At 38.0% G+C, this 21,538-nt stretch overlaps 1 long non-coding RNA gene across 1 annotated transcript; it reads left to right on the forward strand.

Moving 5' to 3' along the window:
- Window positions 1–12,032: 12,032 nt before the first annotated feature.
- On the forward strand, window positions 12,033–21,327 carry LOC114026987. The gene is made up of 3 exons (XR_003567190.1): window positions 12,033–12,161; window positions 12,642–12,715; window positions 21,215–21,327. It is a non-coding gene; the product is annotated as an uncharacterized LOC114026987 (long non-coding RNA).
- Window positions 21,328–21,538: the final 211 nt, after the last annotated feature.

The following is a 21,538-nucleotide window of genomic DNA, read 5'->3' on the forward strand; positions in this document are numbered from 1 at the left end:
TTCAGAGGGAAGGCACTTATGTTCAGGGGAATCAGGAAAGGCTCTTTGTACAAAGTAGGATTTTAGTTGAGACTTAAAGGAAGCCAGGCAAGGAAAGGAGGTGTGAAAGAATGTGGATTGAACAGCATAAATGATAGGGTCTTAGCATCCTAGACTTGAAAAGGACCTCAAAGGTGATTTAACCCAATCCTTCCACCCAAATCATGAGTCTCTGTGGCAAGATCCCCAGCAAGAAGTTACTCAGTCTTTGCCTAAAGGCTTCTCTGTCTTCAAAGAATAGGAACTCTTCACTTTTCCATCCCCACTCCCCCCCTCCCCAAACTGCCTCCCACTATGGCAGCTTATTCCATTTTTTTTAGACAGGTCTAAATGCTAAGGAGTTTTTCTTTTTGCTTTCGTTTTTTTAAATTTTATATTAATTTATTTTGATTTATCAACAATTGCTTCCCTAAGCTTTTGAGTTTTAAATTTTTCTCCCCCTCTTTTTATGCTTATGATAAGCTCAAACCTACCTGCCTGTAGTTTCCCCTCACTAATTTTAATTCTGATCTCTTGGACCAAGTAGAATAAGAGGTTAATTCTCCCTTCCATATGAGAACCTTTCAACTATTTAAACACACCTATCATGCTCCTCTTCTCCTTCCTGTCCTCTCCTTCCCTCCCCAGCCAAAGCTTCTCTTCGCCAAACTTTCACAAGTATGACACGTTTTTGAGTCCTTGAAGCATCCTGATCTTCCTTCTCTACATATGTTTCAGCTTGTTGTAGCCCCTTCCAAAATGGGTCCCAGAAATACTCCAGATGTGCGCTAACAAAGGCAGCTCACTGGGAGACTATCACCCCCCTTCCTGATCTGTGATATTTCTTTTGATCAGCTACATCATGCCTCAGACCCAGTCAGCCTGGGAAACAGCTGATTGAATTTTAAATATTCAGACATCAAGAAGGTAGTGAAAGCTCATTTAAATGCAAAGAGGAAGAAAAAAGCAGAAAGGAAAGATGGGGCCTGTGAAAAAAAATCAAACAATGGGGTGTTACAGCACCAAAAAGGTTGAAATTTACTGGGTTGTACAGTTATATCTGATTTCATTGAGTTTATAAATCCCTTTTGATCCACTTCTTTACCTCACCCCCACCCCCACCCCAGCCTCACTATTCTCTATTTGTATATGTGGACTTCAAATTCCTCAGTCATATCTGAGGAAGTAAAATGGTACCTTAAGTATACCATGGAGATAATTCTGTTTAATGATCCTCAGTTGAATCTCAAGCAAGCCACAAAATAGGAAAATGGTTATTGCAGGTGTTCACGTTGTCACTTGAACGTTCTTGTAATTGATTGCAAATTCTAGGATTCCCTACAGATGTCATTGTCCTCTGCTTGCTCTTGCTTGCATTACAGGGCCTCCTCAACGACATCTGTGGTTACGCAAAAGGAATCAGTTAACAGTCCACATAGGTAAAAGCAAATGGATGAAAAATACTTCCCGACCAGACCAGTAGTTTCTAAACTTTTTTGGTCATATACTCCTATAACTCATACGAATGTTTTTGTTATTGTTGTTGAGTTGTGTCTGAATTTTTGTGACCCCATTTGGGGTTTTCTTGGCAAAGATACAGGAGTGGTTTGCTGTTTCTGTCTCCAGCTCATTTTATAGAAAGAAACTGAGGTAAACAGGATTAAGTGACTTGCCCTGCATCAGACACTGCTGTCTGAGGCTAGATTAGAATTCAGGAAGATAGTTCTTCCTGACTTCAGATTCAGTACTCTATCCATTGCACCACCTAGCTATAGTTTATGAATATACTACTGTACTAATTATATACATTATAAAATTTACACATAAAAATTAGAAATCAAGAAAGGGTTCAAATCAAGAGTTAAAATGAAATAATATTTGATTGTAGAATCAATTGAGAGCTAATGGACTTTATTGAGTTAGGAGAGTCACATGGTCAGATCTGTGCTTGACAAAGTTTACTTTGGCAGCTGCCTTGAGGACAGATGTAAGTGGAGATAGACTTGAGGCAGAGACCAGTTAGAGCCTGTTGCAATAGTCCAGAAGAGAGGTGATTACGGCTTGAACTAAAGTGGTAGCTGTGTAAGTAGAGAGAAAGGGACTGATGAGAGAGATGTTGTAGACGGACAAATGACAAGATTTGGCAATTGATTATATTTAGAGGGGTGAGTGAGGAATTGAGTTTGACACTGAGGTTACGAACTTGGTAATAACAAGGAAGTTCAGAAGAGAGATGAGTTTTGGGGGAAGGATAATGCAATGAGATTTGGGATGTACTTTGCAATCTATCCAAGCTTACTTATTCTGTGCAATTCACTCTTACTCACTGAAAACACAAAAGGGTAGGAGGTGTATGAGAGCTCTTATTAGCCCATTAGCCCAGAGTAAGGGAAGGATGCCTGCTAGAGCCGCAAGGCCATCTAGAAAGTAGAGTGTGGCGTATTCTGGGCACAGGAAGAAGAGGAGAAATTTTCCTAACAGCACCTGCGCAGCTAATGGAATGGATATCTGGTTGTGGTTAGGTTGTCAGGGGCCATAGGGGCTTCCACTAGGGCAGAAAAGGAGAGATTGGGAGCTTGCACAGCCATAAGAGGGGGTCATCTCAGGGAGCATAATGGAGATAACTCTCACAATTGGGAGGGGAGGCTGAGTCTTATCTTTTCAACCAATTGGTTGGTCATGTATCCATTTTGGTCATGTCATAGGCCCCCAGAAGACCAGGGCCCTCACTGTGTAGCTAATTGGTCTATACTGTAACAGGCCCTTAGATGGCTAGTCTATTAGGTTATTATATCAGTGCACATATTTAGGACAGGCTACACAGATAGACAATAACTTGAGCCCAGAATTGAATAGGAAAAAAAGAGTAAACTGGATAGCATCTCTGAAGCTGTACATTTCTAACAACAATCCTAAGATGCCCTCCCTGTTACCCCTCCCCAAGTCATCTTTAAAAAAACATACACAACTGTCCTACTGGTAATGCCACCTTGCTACAAATCTTGAACTAGCTCACTCTCAAAATGACCGTTGCACAAACAGTAGTGTAAGGGATATTGAAGAAGAAATAAATCAGAAAAGGAAGTCACATAATGAGAAGAAGGCATGTATAAAAAACAGCTCAAGGTACTTGTGAAATGTAAAAAGATAAATATGATGATAGAATTACTATCTTAGAGGTTACCCCTTTTCAGCTTCTTTTTATGTGTTATCTTCTTCCATTAGATTGAAAGTTCCTCAAGGGAAGGGACTGTCTTATCTCTATGTCCTTAGCACACTTAGCATAGTGCCTGGCACATAGTAGGTGTTTAATAAATTTATTGACTCTTATTCTGTTGTGATCTTCAGCAATGGAAAGAATACTCATAACAATGAGATCGTAATTCTAGTAAAATACTGAAGTTGACAGTACTCTTAAATTCTAAATCTTATATTATTTTTCCATTATATTTTTATATTATTATTTTATTATTTTTATATATTATTATTTATATATTTAATATATTTTTGATATATTATTATTGTTTTATATATTTATTTTATTATTTTCCATTATATATTTTTCCATTATTTCCATTATCACTATTAGAAAAATAACTAGTCTTTTGGGTTGACAGTGACCCATTCACCTATGAAGAATTTATATTATGGGTTAAGATTGAATTTTAGTCAAATATCACCAGTAGAAAGGAAAATGAACAAATTAAGGAATTATTCCTTTGTTTACATTTTATTGTGATTAGTCATTTTTTTAAATAAAGCCTGATATCTTTGATCAGAGGTAAGGATATGACATGCTTTGCTGTGATTAGTTTCCTAATGTGAGTTCTAGATGTTTTTATTTTCCAAGAGTTTTAACAAGGCTGGAGCTTCTATTTGAACAAATATATTTGGAAATAGAAATACCAACTGAAGCAGAATTCACAAATTTTCTAATTGTCATTTTTTAATTTGAAAATTCTATTCAATAAACATTTATTAAATTAATTCCACATGAAAAGTACTGTGGTAGATGCTGAGGAAACAAAGGGGGGAAAAACAGTCTTTGCCCTCAAAGATTTTACATTATACTTGGATTAGGCAGAGTTCAGGCATTAGCTATTATTCACAGTGTCTTTATTTTCTTATCACATAGAAGCCGTCTGTATGGCTTTACTACCCATCTTCCAGTCCTGGATTCATCTGAGAGTCCTCTTTTTCGTCAGGTAGCCCTTCTCCTCCACTTTCCAATGTCTGATTGCCAAATCCTGCCAGTTTTTCCCTCTACAATTCCCTCTCCAGTTCCTTTGTTTCCATAGCTACCTCTCTAATCCACACTCCCATCATTTCACTTCTGGATTTTACAATAATCTTTTAGCCAGACTTTCAACCTTAATCCTCTCCCTGTTTATGCCATCCTGTCCACTACTGTTAAATTAGTCAATTATCAAATAACACGTATGAAGCACCTACTATTTGCCGAGTACTGTGCTATTAATAATAAATCATTATTTATTATAAATAAAAATAAATTATCAATAAATTATTGTTTATTATTAATAATAAACAATTATTACCCACTCTGTGCCACACATGGTGCTAAATTCTGAGGAAAGAGATGCAAAAAAAAAAAAGACCGTCTCTCCCCTTAAGGAGCTGACAATTTTAAAAATTAATTTATTTTAAACTTAAATACACAATAAAAAAAGAAAAAGAAACATAGTATAAACTTAAATACTAAAACTTAAATACAAAACAAGAAAAGAAAAAAAAAAGCATTGCCATGTGCACAGCCAAATATAAAGAGAGGATTCAAAATATACAGCAATAAATTTCCATTTCAAGAAAGCCTATATAATAAATACTACACATTGCGTTCAGAGTTATCCATCTTTGCTTCCTTGTAAGTTTTCTTTTGTTCTCTGCTGTGCGCTTTTTACTTTGTTCTTTTCCCCTCTCCCCCCAAGGCTACAATTAAGTACAGATATGTATGTATGTACACATAGGTACACACACACATATACATACATATATACATCTATAAACACAAACATATACATACATAGACTTAGATATACATACATATACTTAGATATCTATAATCATATTCATATATAGACATATACATTCATATGTACCTATGTAAGACCATACTATACTTATTTGTCTTCTGTTTCTCTGAGGGTGGACAACATCTTCCTTGATAAGTCCAGGCCTTTCCGTATTTTTCATAGTCTATCACCTCATCATTTCCTACACCATAGCAATATTCCAATCTTATATTGTCTAGTTATTTTAAATAGTCTAAAACAATATTGATTAAAATGACTGACATATAGTGCAATTTCCCTATTTTTCTCTTTTGATTAAATCTATTTTAGCTTTAACTCTGTCTGAGATCTTGATTACTACCTATTTTTTTTTCTGAATAAATTCTATTCTTAATCTTTATTTTATGATTGTGCATGTATCTTATTTCCTATCCCTCCTGACTCCTCCATTTTACTTCTACCCACTACTTTGCCCTCCTATTACTTAATCTACTTTCCCATCCTCTCCCCTCCACCTTTCCCCCTTACCCTTTTGTTTCTATCTTAATTTAGAAGACTTTTGTAGCCTTCCAAATAGATATGTTATTCCCTCATTATCCCATTCTCATCAGTCTAAACACCCTTCTATAGCTAACCCCCCTTATTCTATTCTCTCACCCTCTTTCCCTCCCTTATCTTCTCCCCACTCCTTAACCCCTCAGCCTTTTTTTTATTTTTGAATTTAGATTTTTATACCTTTCTAGATGTGTATGTATTGTTTCCTCTATAACCCATTCATTCCTAATGAGAGTAGGGTTCCAGAACTACCAGCCCTTCTCCCTGATGTAATTCCTCTGTGCCAGTTCTTCCTCTAGCACCTCATTTGTATAATTACTCTTTTTACCTTTTTCTGGATGGTATTACTTTTTTGTTTGTTTGTTTGTTTTGGAGGCCATGGAGGTTAAGTGATTTGCCCAGGGTCACATTGTTAGTACATGTCTGAGGCTGGATTTGAACTCAGGTCCTCCTGACTCCAGGACCACTGCTCTATCCACTGTGCACTTAGCTGCCCCCAATGGTATTAATTTTTAGAATCACATCCTACTCAGCTCTACTCCAATCTTTCTTTCTAACTACCCAATTACTAATTACAATCTTAGACATATGGTTTATATTTCCTTTCACAAAAAGTAAACAGTCTATCCTTATTGAGTCCCTTGTAATTAGCCTTTGATGTTTACTTGATATTTCTCTTGGATCTTGTCAAATTTTCTGTTGAATTCAGGTCTTTTTGTAATAAAATCCTGAAAGTCTGGCAATTCGTTGAATATCCTTTTTTTGTTTTTGTTCAGGATTATGCTTAACTTTGCTGGGTATGATATTTTCAGCTACAACCCCAGTTCTTTTGCTCTTCTATATATAGTCTTCCAAGACCTGTGGTCTTTTAGTGTAGGCGCTGCTAAGTCTTGTGTAATTCTAATTGTGGCTCTACCATATTTGAATTGTTTTTTTTCTTGTTTATTGTAATATTTTCTCCTTGAACTGGGGGTTTCAGAATTTAGCTATGATATTCCTGTAAATTTTCCTTATAGGATCTCTTTCAGGTGGTGAATGGTGGATTTTTTCTATATCCCCTCTTGTTCTAACACTTTGGGACAATTTTCTTCAATTATTTCTTGTATTATTATATCAAGATTCTTTTTTAGATCATAGCTTTCAGGTAGTACGATTACTATAATGTTTTCTCTTCTTGATCTGTTCTCCAGTTAAGTTGTTTTTCTTATGAGATGTTGCACAGTCTCTTCTATTTTTTCATTCTTTATATTTTGTTTTATTATTTCTTGGGCTCTTATAGCTTCTCTGGCTTCCTCCTGACCAATTCTAATTTTCAAGAAGGAGCTGACAATTTAATGGGGGAAGATAACACACACACACAAATTGAAAAGCAGAGAGAAGTGAAAGGTACCTGGCGAGAGGCAGGGGTGGAATAGTGGGGAAGTCAAAGGAGTCCAAAATGAGTGTGGCCAGGTGGGAAATGAGATTTCTGTTCTGTCCCACCCCACCCCACCTCCTTAAATGGAGATCAAGTAGTTCACGACTCCATCGTCCAAACAAAAGGGCAGACGGTACTGATGAGGTGTGAGGACCAAGACTGATTGGTACAGGATAATGAGATTTCCCAGTCATAGAGTAACCTGGGGCATGGCGGAGCATTCAAAGAAGTCCAAAATGAGTGAAACTGGGATGGATATTAGCCTTCCTAAAATACTGCTTCTATTTCCTAACTCTATTACTCAAGTGGTTCCCTGTTGCTTATAGGATTAAATCTTAGCTCCTAAGCCTAACATTTAAAGCTCTTTATCACCTCTTCTTAACTCAAAATATATTCAGAAGTTCCCCAGCACAGTCCTTGCAGGCAGGTCTCTGAACAAATTTTCTGTGAATATTTTGCACATTCCTATCTCCAATTCAACCCCACAAACATTTATTAAGTGCTTACCATGTGCAAGAAATTGTACTGGGCACTGGATTTCATGCTGGTGTGACTCTAGGCTTATTACTTCCCTGCTATATCCCACAAACACACATCAAGTTTTCTTGTCTGGAATGTCTTTCTTTTCTGCTCCATCTGCTGAAATCCTACACTTCCTTAAGGCCCAACTCAAGCCAGCTGTGATATATTCAGTGGCTCTGAAATCAGCAGGTGTGTTCAAATCCCAGCTCTGCCATTTACTAGCTGTGTGTCCTGGGCTAAAACACTTACACTCTCTGAGCTTTAGTTTCCTTATTTGTAAAATGCAGATAATAGTTGTTAGGCTAAACGAGGTTTTTATGTGGATTAAATAAAATAACAGCTATGAAGTACTTTGTTTCCAACTTTAAAGTGTGATATGAGTCAGATATTTCATGAATTCTTCTGTAATTACTCTCTAAAGTAGCCTTTTCCCCTTTAAAGATTCTCTCAGCACTTGTTTATACATTACATATCACCTAATCTAACTCTTACTAATATGTTATCTTAAAATGATTCTGGTTGTTTCATTTCCCTAGCTGGAATGTAAGGTCCTCAAGGGAGAAATTATGTCTTTTATTTCCTTTGTATCCACCGCAGCACCTAGCACAGAGCTTTGTACATTAAAAGCTTAAAAAAAATGTTGGAGGGGCAGCTAGGTGGTGCAGTGGATAGAGCACCAGCCCTGAAGTCAGGAGGACCTGAGTTCAAATTCGGCCTCAGACCAAACACTTGACACGTACTAACTGTGTGACCTTGGGTAAGTCACTTAACTCTGATTGCCTCACTAAAAAAAAAAAAATTTTTAAATTTAAATAAAAAAAAAAGTTGGGTGAACTTTCATATGCATATATATACATATATATGCATATACAATATATGTATATAGAAAGAATCTTCCAAAAGACACACACATATACCTGTGTAATATATACATATATGTATGTATAAGTGTGTGTTTGTGTATGTATGTGTGTGTGTACATATAACAGAGAGAGGGAGGGAGGAGGATGGCAAAGGGGGCAAGGAGACAGAGATAGAAAGAGAGAGGCAGAGACAGGGAGACAAACATAGAGACACAGACACACACAGACATACACATAGAGAAAATGAACTCCATGACCTATTTGACTGAAGTTGTAGAATCAGTGGTTCTTGTTGTTAAGTCATTTTAGTCGTGTCTGACTCTCTGTGACCCTATTTGGGGTTTGTTTTGGCAAAGAAACTGGAGTGGTTTGCCATTTCCTTCTCCAGACCACTTTACAAATGAGGAAACTGAGGCAAACAGGATTATGTGAACTGCCTAGGGTTACACAGCTAGCAAGTATCTGAGGTCACATTTGAACTCAGGTCCTCCTAACTCCAGATCTGAAACCTAGTAGCTAAGTGGTGCAGTGGATAGAGTGTTGGGCCTGGAGTCAAGAAGACTCAACTTTCTGAGTTCAAATCTGGTCAGACACAATTGAAAAATGACTGAAACCATGGTTAAGATGAACCAAAATATGTTTACAAGAAAAGAATCAATTCAATGGCTCTGACCATATGGGTCTTAGAGTAATTGAAGTAAAGTTAAATCCCTTATTTGCTAGTAACATGGCAGAAGGAGATGTGGATCAAACCAATGATTTTAATTTCTTTTTCAAGCCATGATTATCATGAGAAACAACCAAAACAATTGGAACTAAAATTACCTTGAACAACATTATACAGGATTACAAAGACTTATAGTGACTCTGAAAACTGGTTTTGCAAAGAGTTACATGTTCCTAGGAGGAAAACAGAAACAGATAGCTGGGGGTGACTCAGGTTAAGCTAGAGTGGCCCCAGAGTCAAGCTGCCATGATACATAACCAATTCTGACATCATGCCTATGTGTCATGAACAACACTAAACTGAAACATGCCGGAACAATGACCAACCACTATTCCAAAGAACTAAGATTGAAACACACTGCCCTCCTTCTGATAGAGAGGTAATGAATTGAATGCAGATTTAGATTTGGCCATAGCTAATGCAGAAATTTGTTCTGTTTGACTATACATATTTATAAAAGGGGTTTTGTTTTTCTTGCTTTCTCAATGTGGTAGGGAAGGGACTGAGACAGAGAGTGGCTGAGACAGAAGGTGGATCTTCATTTGAAAATAAAATAATATTTCATTGAAAAAGAAACTTGTTTGATCTGATATTTGGGGCTATTTACTATTCAATCAATTCTCATTTTATATTGCTAAAAACAGATGAACTGACTATACATAGACATAGCTATAATAAAATAATTTTGTGGCATTTAATTTCCTTCCATTAACAAAAAAAATCACCTTTTCCCCATTTGTTTCTATCTTACTGATTTGGGGTAATGATTGGTCAAGAAAATTTTTATTGGATAAATCATCTCTCTATCTATCAAGACACTATCCCTCATCAGACCCTCATCAACTCCCTCATAGACTATTGCAAAGGTCTTTTCATTAATCTTCTTGCTGTCAATCTCTACAGCCCCCAAACAGTTGCTAAACTGATATTCCAAATGTGTAGGTCTTATAACGTCACAACTCTATTCAATAATTTTCAATGTCTCCTATGGCTTCATTAGAATGGAAGCCCTCTGAGGACAGAGACTGTTTTTATCTTTCTCCTCAGTGTTTAGCATTGCCCTTGTACATTATAAGCACTTAATGAGTACTTATTGATTGGTTGATTTTTTTTTTTGATGAGTTCTTTGGATTGCTACCCATTTCTGGGACATCTTTAGACTAGACCATACATCTGTACTTTTGCTAATTTATACTTACATATTCCAGAAAGCACCATATGTCTCAGAATCAAACCAGTCTCAGGAGGTGCTATGCCTAGCTGATGGTACCTAGGCATCTCCCTTCATTGAACCAAACTGTTGTTCCAGTCATCATCATTTAGGCAATATTCTGCATTTGCTACTTCTTCCCCATGTGACCTTGGGTCTATATCTCACTGAATATGTTTCCTCATCAGTAAAATGGGAAAAATAATTTCACTAGTTACCTTACAGGATTGTTGTGAGGCATGGATTTTGTAAACCTTAAATCTATATAAACTAAAGAAATGGAGCTATTTGTCTAAATCAGAAGTTCTTAATCTTTTGTGTCATGGACCCTTCGCCTGTCTAGCAAAGCCTTATGGACTTTTTCTGAGAATAATGCTTTTAAATGTATAAAATAAAATACTTAGGATTACAAAGAAAACCAATTATACTGAAATAAAGTTATCACAATCTTCTTTTTTTTTTTAAAAGCGAGTTACAGACCCCAGCTTACATCTAGTGCAAATGAAGCATATATTCTAGACGACAGGTATCAAACATCCAGCCCACTGACACAGGGACTCAAATCAGATTAAAATATAATTGGAAAATATTTAACAAAATAAATACAAATACAACAGAATATACATGGGGTTTTCTATTTGAGTTAGACAGCACTGTGCTAGACCATAGCATTATCATTATGTTTTTGGCCAACTCCATATCCCTTCATCCCTATTATTGTTGCTTTGTAAGTTAAATTCATTTTAGAGCTGTGTTCTAGGATGAGCCTGTCTCAAGCCAATGGCCCCAGTAGTTTAGGGTCCATTTTGAAACAATAGGTCATTCAACATTTAACAAAAAGAAATTTACTTAGCCATGGCAGGAGAGGGATATTCAACCAGGTTAGGCATTGGGGACACCAAGTTGATCCAGCTGAGTGAAAGTCCTTTGTCTGAGTTGCCTTTCACGATTCATCCTCTAAGCATCTAAATGCCCTTGGAGCTCCTCCTAGCTGTCCTGAGGTGATAAGGAAGTGACCTTAGTGCCTTGAGCCAATCATATCCTGAGGAAGCTCTCAATTCCTTTTAAGGAAAATTAGCTTAATTTGTATGGAGGGCAATGGGGTTTTCATAATACTCCTACCATAATCCGGAAGGAATCTTAGTGATCTAATACCATGGAGGAGGAGGACACTGAGGCCCAGAGAGGTTAAGTGAGTTGTACATTGTCACATAATAGTCATGAATTAGTCACATAGTAGTCAGTGATAGAGCAGGGATCTGAACCCAGGAGGCTACCGAAAAGTTTTTTTTTTTTTAAATCTTTCCTCTCCCATTCAAGCTGGCTGTGAATAACTGGCAAAACATATTGGTTGTCACTCACAAAGCTAAGTCACGTCAGAATCTATTGAGGAGTACTATTGAGATTCATCTACTTGTGACCATCCAAGTTACTGTGATTTTTGACCCAAGAAAAAGTTTAATTTTCTTTAGTCTAAATCTCTCCATGTATCATGTGTCTAGCTTTCTTCCGACCTTCATCCTTTGGTCAACATGATTATTTCTTGTTTACTTGGCTAATCTAGTATTTGTGTCATTAGTCTTTGTGACTAATGTTTCACCTTTTGAATTAGAGCTGAACAAAGCTACCTATAATTTCGGTTCTTTTGAAATAGACTCACATCTGTTTTCTCTTCCTGGTTTGGGTGAAGCAGACAATGTTCACGGCATCATTGGTTTTGGAGGTGGAAGGGGGATTTAGACCTCTTCCTGGCATCTTATTTTGAAGAGGACAAAACTAAGTCCCTAACAGGATAAATGACTTGCCCAAGGTCATACAGGTAAGTAAATATCAGAGCTGGGATTCCAACTCCACTTCTCTGAGCCCAGGTCCTGCTCTTCCCCAACTGGAGGTTAGAAAGGGTTGATGTTAGAGGAATATATTTATATACTTTAGTAGTAACAAAAAGATTTCTTGTGAGGATTAATAAAAGATTCTGAAATGCATTGAAATCTGTAGACAAATAAACTTCACTTATGTTGCTTTTTTTATGGAATAGCTCAATTTTCCAGGGCACATCAAACCTGCTCGTCTAGGCAGTGTAAACTTATTTCAGCTTTATGTGTCTCTGAGTACACCCCAGAGAATACCTGAAATCTTGCATAAATCAACACTGACTTTAAAAAAAATTCTCTTTTGTCAGCTTGCTGAGAATAGGATTGGTCTCAAAAGAGGCAAAGTTGGAGCAGTGATATACCCTACATAGCTAGAACAGGAAATATAGTTGTATGGGTCTGATCCTGGTATTTTGTTTCTATAGAGGCATCTTGACTATGATTTGTGAATGTCCAAGGATTCTCAAGTAAGGAGCATGTGGCTTACATGTGGTCTGAGGTAAGTATAGCGGGGTTGACTTTCATCTACATGAGGTCATTTCAGTGTAGCAAGGAAGGCCCTTCTGATAATAAAAATACTTCTTTGCTCCCTGATGCCTGAAATTTTACCATTAGGATTTCTATCTTTTGACAAAGGGAAGTTTTCAATCCAAGAGTTACCCACATTGATGAAATCGCAGGGAAAAAAGGAAAAAAAAGAAAGAAATGGTCTAATTGAGTTTGATGTTGGTGACTATTAGTGATTCATTATCTTCAAAGGAATTTAACTTTTATAGATCTCATATTCTTTATCTCCAGGTAACTAGGATAATGATTTCTAAGGTACTTTAAGATCCTAGAATCAAAGCATCTTACTAGGATGGAACACACCTGCATTATATTTGTATGTGATTTTGACTGGGTTCCTTAAAAGTTGATCCTTGTCCTTGGTCATTATTGAAGAAGCTGAGATTCAGAATGAGTTCAGTTGTCCAGGAAACTATCCCTTCATGGGAGAACACAACTTTGTTCATGAGAGGAAATCTTTTTTTTTGTTTTTGTTTTTGTTTTTGTTTTTTTTTGGTGAGGCAACTGGGGTTAAGTGACTTGCCCAGAGTCACACAGCTAGTAAGCGTTATGTGTCTGAGGCTGAATTTGAACTCAGGTCCTCCTGACTCCAGGGCCATCGCTCTATGTGCCACCTAGCTGCTCCGAGGGGAAATCTTAACGTTAGATCTCCCACTGTCAGTAAGCTGAGGGTGTAAACTTCTGTAAACTCAGGAAAGCTCTGGATCACAGTATTCATACTCTCCTGACTACATCATATCACATCACGTATAGGAGCCCTGTGTTAAGATAGTGGAAAACATCAAAAAGTCATGTCTCAAGGGAGGTGCGGTCTTCTCTCCTGGTTCATAATACCTTTTCCAAAATGAGATGTAGACTGGATGGCAAGCTGAGAGTGAAGGCTAATTAGAATCAAGGGTGGGGAGTCTGCTACCTTGAGGCCACACGTGGCCCTCTAGGTCCTCAAGTGAGGCCCTTTGACTGAATCCAAACTTCACAGAACAATTGGAGTTACTGTTGGATTTGGGTGGGGTAGGCCAGAAGTGTTTCTGGCCCCATGGTGATTAGTCTGAATGCTGGCATGTTGCTTCCTTGGTATGTGCCAGAAGGAAATCTTAAAAAGCTTACGTAATTTAGGATAGCATAAATCTATAGGTTAGTGTTATCTTTGGATATTGCCAGGGTTTTCTCTAAAAACCTTCTATGGGCAGTTGCTCTGTTATAAGAGCATAGGATTTAGAGCTGGAAGAGACCTTATAGAAAGTCAGTCAATCAACAAACATTTATTAAGCACCAACTGTGTACCATGCACTGTACTAAGTGCTGGGAATACAAAAAGAGTCAGAAGACATCCCCGCCCTCAAACAATTCACAATCTAATGGAGATTATAGGATAACAAATGGAAGGCTGAGAGGGACTTTAGAATCTCTCCCTTCATTTTACAGATGAGGAAACTGAGCCTCAAGGAGGTAAAGGGACTCATCCCTTTAAGTGCTGGAGTCAGTGAGTCAATAGTCAATAAACATTTATTAGGAGCCTACTACGTGCCAGGCACTGTGGAATGTGCTCCAGATAAAAAGAAAGGCAAAAGACAGTCTCTCTTTGCAGTCTAATGGTGGAGAACACTGGAGGATTTTAACGAAAGTGCTCCTGATACCAAATAAATCGCTAGATCGACAACACCATGAATATTTCTTAGGACAGATTTTTGTGTTTCAAGCCTGGTAGTAGAAACTACCAGATAGGTAGATGAGGTCACTTGGGAGTATATCTAGCTGCTGCAGCTGTAGCAGGAAGCTCAAATCAGGACAGTTTTAGAAATAATTTTAAATTTCCTAAGTAATTACCAGCTAAATCTGTCCCACTCCCTGCCCATTTCCTTACTTCTTGTAAGGGAAGGAGACATTTAATCAATTGCCAGGCATTTATTAGACACCTATACTATGTTATAGGTACAGTGCCAAGATCTGGGGATTTTAATAAAATCAAACAGATAAATCTATATTTTATTTATACTATGTAGTATTTATTTTGTTGATAGGGTTCAGATAATCCTGAATTTTTAAAAGATAGAACTCAAGCTATCTCCTTATTAATGGAGAGTCCACATCCTTTCAGAGACAAAAGGCGTAAGTTGAGATTGCTCCATAAATCCAAAACTAACTTTTATCTTTATCCCAGCAATGGGCTTGGATCAGACCTTTGCTTTTTTCCGCCCTTTAAAAGGAGGAATGAGTTTGCAGTTTAGGGAGTAGGAGTGTGTATGTGTGTGTTTGTGTATTGGTAGGTGGGAAGATGACAAGTGGTAGATCTAAGTATGCGCCCAGTCATATGATGGGAATAGTTATGTAATATCTAAAGAAGAGGTTTCAGGGTGGGGTGGAAGAGAGGAAATGAGGTAGAGCAGAAGTTGCTTTTACCACTGTAATTCTGTGAAAAGAAAACAATAATAAAAGCACCACTTTCAGGATTATTTGTACTCTTTCAAGGACAAATTTAGGGTGTCTTAGCTAGTTTTAAACTACTAAATGTTAAAACTGCCTTAAAACTGAATTAAGACTTTTGGCACACTTGGTATAAATACTGCATACCTATTTATGAGCTAATAATTATCTACTGTATTGTAGTACTCAGTTTTTTTTTGTAATTTTTAAAAAGTGTAGCTAGGTGGATAGAATGTTGGAAATTAAAGTTAAGGAGACTTGTGTTCCAATCCAGTCTTGTACAGTAGCTGTGTGACTCTGGGAAAGTCATTTAATCTTTACCCCAGTTTCCTCATCTGTAAAAGGGGAAGGGAATAAATACATTTGTATACTACACCTACTACGTGACAGGCTTTGTGTTAATCATTTTTTGTAAATATTATCTCTTTGGTCCTCACAACAACTCTGCAGGGTAGGTGCTGCTAATATCTCCTATTTACAGTTGAGGAAACGGAGGCAGAGGTTAAAGTGACGGGCCCAAGGTCACACAGTAAGTGTCTGAGGTCTGATCTGAACTCTATCTTCAGGCCCAGCACACTATCTACTGTGCCACCAGCTGCCTCTGGGTATAATAATTACCTTACATACACTTAATGGGTACGATAATAAGCACCTATATCACAGAGTGGTTGTGAGGATTAAATAAGATATCTGCAAAGTGCTTTGCAAACCTTAAAGCACTACATAAATTCTTCTTCTTGTTGTTGTTATTTTGGGGATTGTAAGGGTACGAGGGAGATGGGATGAGATTTGGGATAGGGGATGAGAGAGCCAAGACTTTGTTCAATTTTGTTTAGAAGCCTCAAATATAACTGTTCATCCCTGCTTTCAAAGAATCCCTCCACTTCTCCACCTGGCCTCTTTTGCTAAATATGCAAATGCCCATAAAAAGAACACTCTTCCTTAGTAGCTGTCAATAATGGGTCTGTTCATTTTAAAGAATTGTCATTGTTTCGAGGCTAAAATTGAATGAGCTTTTGGGTCCTTGATGTGAAACTGTTCCATGCCTGCCACCTACTGGCTAATATATATTACATCATCTATAGAACATAAACTAGCTTTAAGAATGATAGTTGCCTGGAAAATATGAAGGTTCAAGACTCCTCCTCTCAACAATCATTTCTTGGGGTTCTTGGGATTTCCCACCCTTGGGGTTTCTTGGGGTTCTTGCTTTTAATCTTGACAGCCGCTTTTCAAACAACTGCACTGACAGACATTTAAATGCACCTGTGAGAGGTAGCATTCTCCTCATCACCTAGCCTTCCAATATACTCCACTCTTTATTCCCACTCTCCATTTCCAATTTGTTCCCAAACCGTGTAAAGTTTGCCTTTGAAACTTCTCTCCTATTCTCTCCTCTGACACCACCACCACCCCAGTGCAGTCTCTCATCATTTCACCCCCAGACTGTTGTAATGGCTTGCTGATTGGTCTTTCTGCTTCAATTATCTCCCCACTTTAGTCCATTCATCCATAACTCGGCTACCAAAGTGATTTTCCTAAAGTGCAGGTCTGATCATATTATCCTTTCTGCACTCCACTCCCATAATCTTGAGGATCAAGCAGGCAGGTAATAAGCATTGATTAAAACATTTACTAAGTGCCAGGCACTGTGCTAAGTGTTAGGGATTCAAATAAAAGCAAAAAAGAAAAAGAGTCCTTTTTCTCAAGTAGCTTATCTTCTAATGGGTGGTGGTGGTGGTGGTAATGGAAGAAAAAGGGAGAGCTGAAAAGAATTTGGAGGGCCAGAAGTGAAAGTACCTGCATGGAACATGATGGTGAAGACCAGCGTTAGCACAGCCAGAAGGGAAATGAAGTATGGTGAGCCTGGGCCGGTCTCCAAAATGGAGGGCCTAGAGGTAACTCATCCATGGGAGAAAAGGGATGGCATGTTAAAGAGATGTTTTGGGTGGGAAACCCCTAAGCATGACAGGAACTTCTCGGGTGAAAAAGCAACTGAGTGTCAAAATCTAGAGTTAGAAGCGCTTCTGAAAGAATCAAATATAAAATCTTCTATTTGGCTTTTTTTTGTTTTTGAGGCAATTGGGGTTAAGTGACTTGCCTAGGGTCACATAGCTAGTGTCAAGTGTCTAAGGCCGGATTGGGCCGATGCTCTATCCACTGTGCCACCTGGCTGCCCGCCCCCCTTTTTTTGGCTTTTAAAACCCTTTGTAACCTAGGCCCTTCCTACCTTTCCAATCTTCTTACACTTTACTCCCACATAACTCAGAGATCTACTGACATTGGCTTCCTTTGTTGATGCTTGAATGAGACATTCCATTTGCTGACTCCGGGCATTTGCACTGGCTATGCTCCCTTTCCTCTCCTCTGACTCCCAGCTTCCCTGGCTTCCTTCCAGTCTCAGCTAAAACCCCACCTTCTGCAAGAAGCCTTTCCCAGTCTCCCTAAACTACAAACCTCTTCCTTTTGAGATTTTTTCCCTCTTTATCTTTCATATATCTTGTTAGTACATAATCGTTTCCATACTGCCTCTTTCATCAGACCATGAACACCATGAAGGCAGGGACAGTTTCCTCCCAGTGGTTAGCCTTAGTCTGGAACCTAGTAGACATCTAATAAATGCTTCTTGCTTGGACCACTTACAGTCAGAAAGATCCTGAGTTCTATCCTTGCCTTTGATATATACTGGCTATATGACTGTTGGACAACTTTTCAAAAGTTCACATTTTAAGTAGGTATTTTCTCATCCAGCTGGAATTCACTGAGGTTTAAGGTGTGAGAGGGGGGCCTAAATCCCTTTCCTGCCTAATTGAAAATAGAGGCTCAAAGTCATCTAACTCTGTAGTCTGCAACTGTAACCTCCCCTGTATTAGGAACATATTACAAAGTGTATTTGTTAAATAATTAATCATGTCCCCAGTTTTTATTTTCTAAAGATTTGCCAAACAAATGCTAATCTTTTTTTTTTTTTTTTGGTGAAGCAATTGGGGTCAAGTGACTTGCCCAGGATCACACAGTTAGTATCAAGTGTCTGAGGTCACACTTGAATTCAGGTCCTCCTGACTCTAGGGCTGATGCTCTATTCACTACGCCATCTAACTGCCCCTAAATACCAATCTTCTGAACACATTTAGTTGGATATCTGATGCATTAACTGTAGTGCACTGAATTTTTTTTGGATCAGTAGCAGATAGATTTGGGGATACCTTCTTTGTAATTATGTTTTATAGTTTAGAAGTTAAAAAAAATCAACTCTTTCATTAGCTTTTCTTTTCAGTGTTTCCCATAATAGTCTTGCCTGCTTATTTTTCCAAATGACTTTGTAGAGACTTGTAAAGAAACCCCTTAGCATATTGATTAGTATTGCAATAAATATAGAAAAAAATTTTTTTTGAGCCCTAGTGTTACTCTCTTACCCAGGCTAGAAGGATCCCTCTCATAGGACTGATCTGTATACTGATCATCTTTGAGCTGCCCCATGCCCAGCCTGGGCTGTTTTGCCCCTCCTTAGAGCTCTCTGCTCCTCCTCCCTCCAGTTCTTCCTTCCGAGGGACTCTCTATATTGATGTCAGACTTAGCGATGATGGGCTCTGGTTCTATTGGAGCTCAGAATTCCTACCAGTCTCGTGTTTCCTAGTAATAGGGTTTATAGGCACGTGCCACCATGCCCAACAATGAATTTTTTGAGTATTACATAGTGTAGTTGATTCTTGTCATTTGTGATAGTTATATTTTATAAAGTTACCACGAACACTGCATTAATGGGTACTGAATCATTGCTCTTAGGAGAAATATAGGGTTAGGTCCTTCCAAGCCTCTAGTCACAACATTTATTTTAGTACTTTCCAGAGTGACTTTATGTACCTATTGGCAAATTTCTCTTCCTTTTTCTGATTGTACCATATTGTTGATTCATTAGCATTGAACTCATGGCCAATAGTACTATACCTCACGCCTGAATGAAGCTTATCTAACACCCAGATTTTATCCATAAGGCACATCACAGCCTTCTTGCGCATAGTAACAATACACAGTACTTTGGAACTATGCTTGGGGGCCATTTTAAACAGGGAAATTACTAACAAAAAGCACAAAAATGAGAAAAAGGAGGCTACTCTTTAAGACTATAAATTGCAGAGAAGATTCTAACCTGCATTAGTAGAAAATTTCCTCACTCAAATGTTCCCTGTTCCAAGAATGCAGACAATTTTTATTAGTCTTCTGGTTCTCACTGTAGGCGTTTTGTTGTAAGCAGAGAAATCTGGGGCTGAGTAGCAGGAAATCTCTGCTGCCTGCAGGGACCAGGATGGTGAAAAGCAGCCAGGGGATTCTCCAGGCCTTGGGAGGAACTGTACTCCAGAAATGGGGGTGGGGGGAACCCTTTCAAGCTTGAGGAGAGAGAATCTCTTTAATTAGTTGGGACCCATCAGTGAGTCTAAGCCAAGGTGGTCTCAATAACTCAGGCTTTCAAACATACCCAGTCAGAGAAATCCCTAGTGGTAGATGAGATGGTCCCCACTGAAGGTTGAAGGGGAAGTTCATGAATATGGACAGGTTTGTTGTCAGGTTCAGAGAAGGCTCCAAGACTATAGGTCAACCAGGCATAAGGCATCAGCACCAATTTCTCCCCTTATAGTGATTATCAAAAAAAAGAATTTTTTTTAACCCTTTTGGTTTCTTCCTTCCTTCCTTCTTTCCTTCCTCCCTCCCTCCCTCCCTCTTTCTTCCTTTCTTTCCTTTCTTTCCTTTCTCTTTTTATTTTTCTGTTTTGCTTTGTCTCTGTCTTTCTGTCCCTGTCTCTAGCTCTCTCCCTCCCCACCTCTTTCTCTGTTTCTCTTTCTCTCCTCCCTCTATCATTGGATTTTTTTCATTCATTGGCTTTCACTCATAATCACCTCTTCCATCATCATAGACTTTCTGACTTTCAATTCATGCCTAGTCCCTACATCTTCCTTGTTCAAACTATCTACCCTCTTTGAAGACTTCATCCCAGTCTGTGCAGCTGATTTGATCATCCCTGTGAATTCTATTACTGTACCATATGACATTTTCAACACTCATTTTTAAATAATATTTGCCAAAATAGAATTCACAGAATGTTTTCTTCACTCAATCTAGGTCCAGAGTGACTTCCTATATGTCACTACTTTTGGCATAGAAGTCATAAATTAGTTTTTCTGTTAAATTAAAGGAAGGATTTACAATATATGACAATCAAATTTTTCTTGTCAATTCCACCCCAGAATTGTTGGTCTTGTTACTGGTTCAACTCCACAAAAGAAATGCTTAGCAACCTTCAAAACTCTTCAATGTTTTTGCTTTTTTCTTCTCTCTCTCTCTCTCTCTCTCTCTCTCTCTATTTCTCTCTCTCAGTAGTTCATGGGGTTGTTCATAAGTTGGTCAGTGTTTCCAAATTGGTGAGGGGATCAATTACAGCTGGTTCCCGTTGTTTTTCTTTCTTTCTTACTCCGCCATCTTTCCAAGGGTCACTTTTAAAATATTTTTTGGTAACAAATACATGTATTTTTAATAATAGAGATAGGGCATTGATAATAACAAGCATGTATATAGTTCTTTAAGGCTTACAAAGAACCTTTACATATGTTATCTCATTTGATCCTTACAACAATCCTATGAGGTAAGTGCTATTATTATCCCCATTTTACCAATGAGGACCCTGAAGATAAGAGAGGTTAAGTGATCCACTAAGGATCACACAACAAGAAAAGTGTCTGAGGTAGGATTTGAATTTATGTCTTTTTGACTCTAGGTCCAGTGCCTTGATCAATACCACATATTTTCAATTTCTATAGTATGTAAGAGAGAAATCAATGGCATGTGGTATAGTAAAAGCCTCTGGGGGATGGAAAATATTGTCAGGGGATGAGGACTGGGGTGTAGGGGAAATGGCGTTTCAGGATGTTCAAACATTACTGAGGGTACAACAAATAGCTTGTTCTGGCTTTGCCTCTGCTTTACTTTTTTTTCTTTTTCCTTTCTGTTTCAGATGCTAAGGTTCACCATGAGTTACTACTCCCTCCCTCTTTAGTCCCTGAATTTGTTGAATTATGGCTCAGGGGTTCTTCATTTTTTTGGTGTGTCATGGACACCTATGGCAGTCTGAAGAAGCCTATGGACCCTTTCTGTGAATATTTTTAAATGCATAAAATAAAACATACAAGGTTACAAAGGAAATCAGTTATATTGAAATATAGTTATCAAAATTTTTTTTAAAAAAATAATTCATGGACCCAGAAATCCCTGCCCAAGTATGCCTGGAAGAAAACTGAGATATCATCTAGAGGTCTAGTCTAAACCGTCATTTTACAAA

Source organism: Vombatus ursinus, unplaced genomic scaffold (genome assembly GCF_900497805.2).
Source record: "Vombatus ursinus unplaced genomic scaffold, bare-nosed wombat genome assembly UNPS02014848.1, whole genome shotgun sequence".
Classification (NCBI taxonomy): domain Eukaryota; kingdom Metazoa; phylum Chordata; class Mammalia; order Diprotodontia; family Vombatidae; genus Vombatus; species Vombatus ursinus.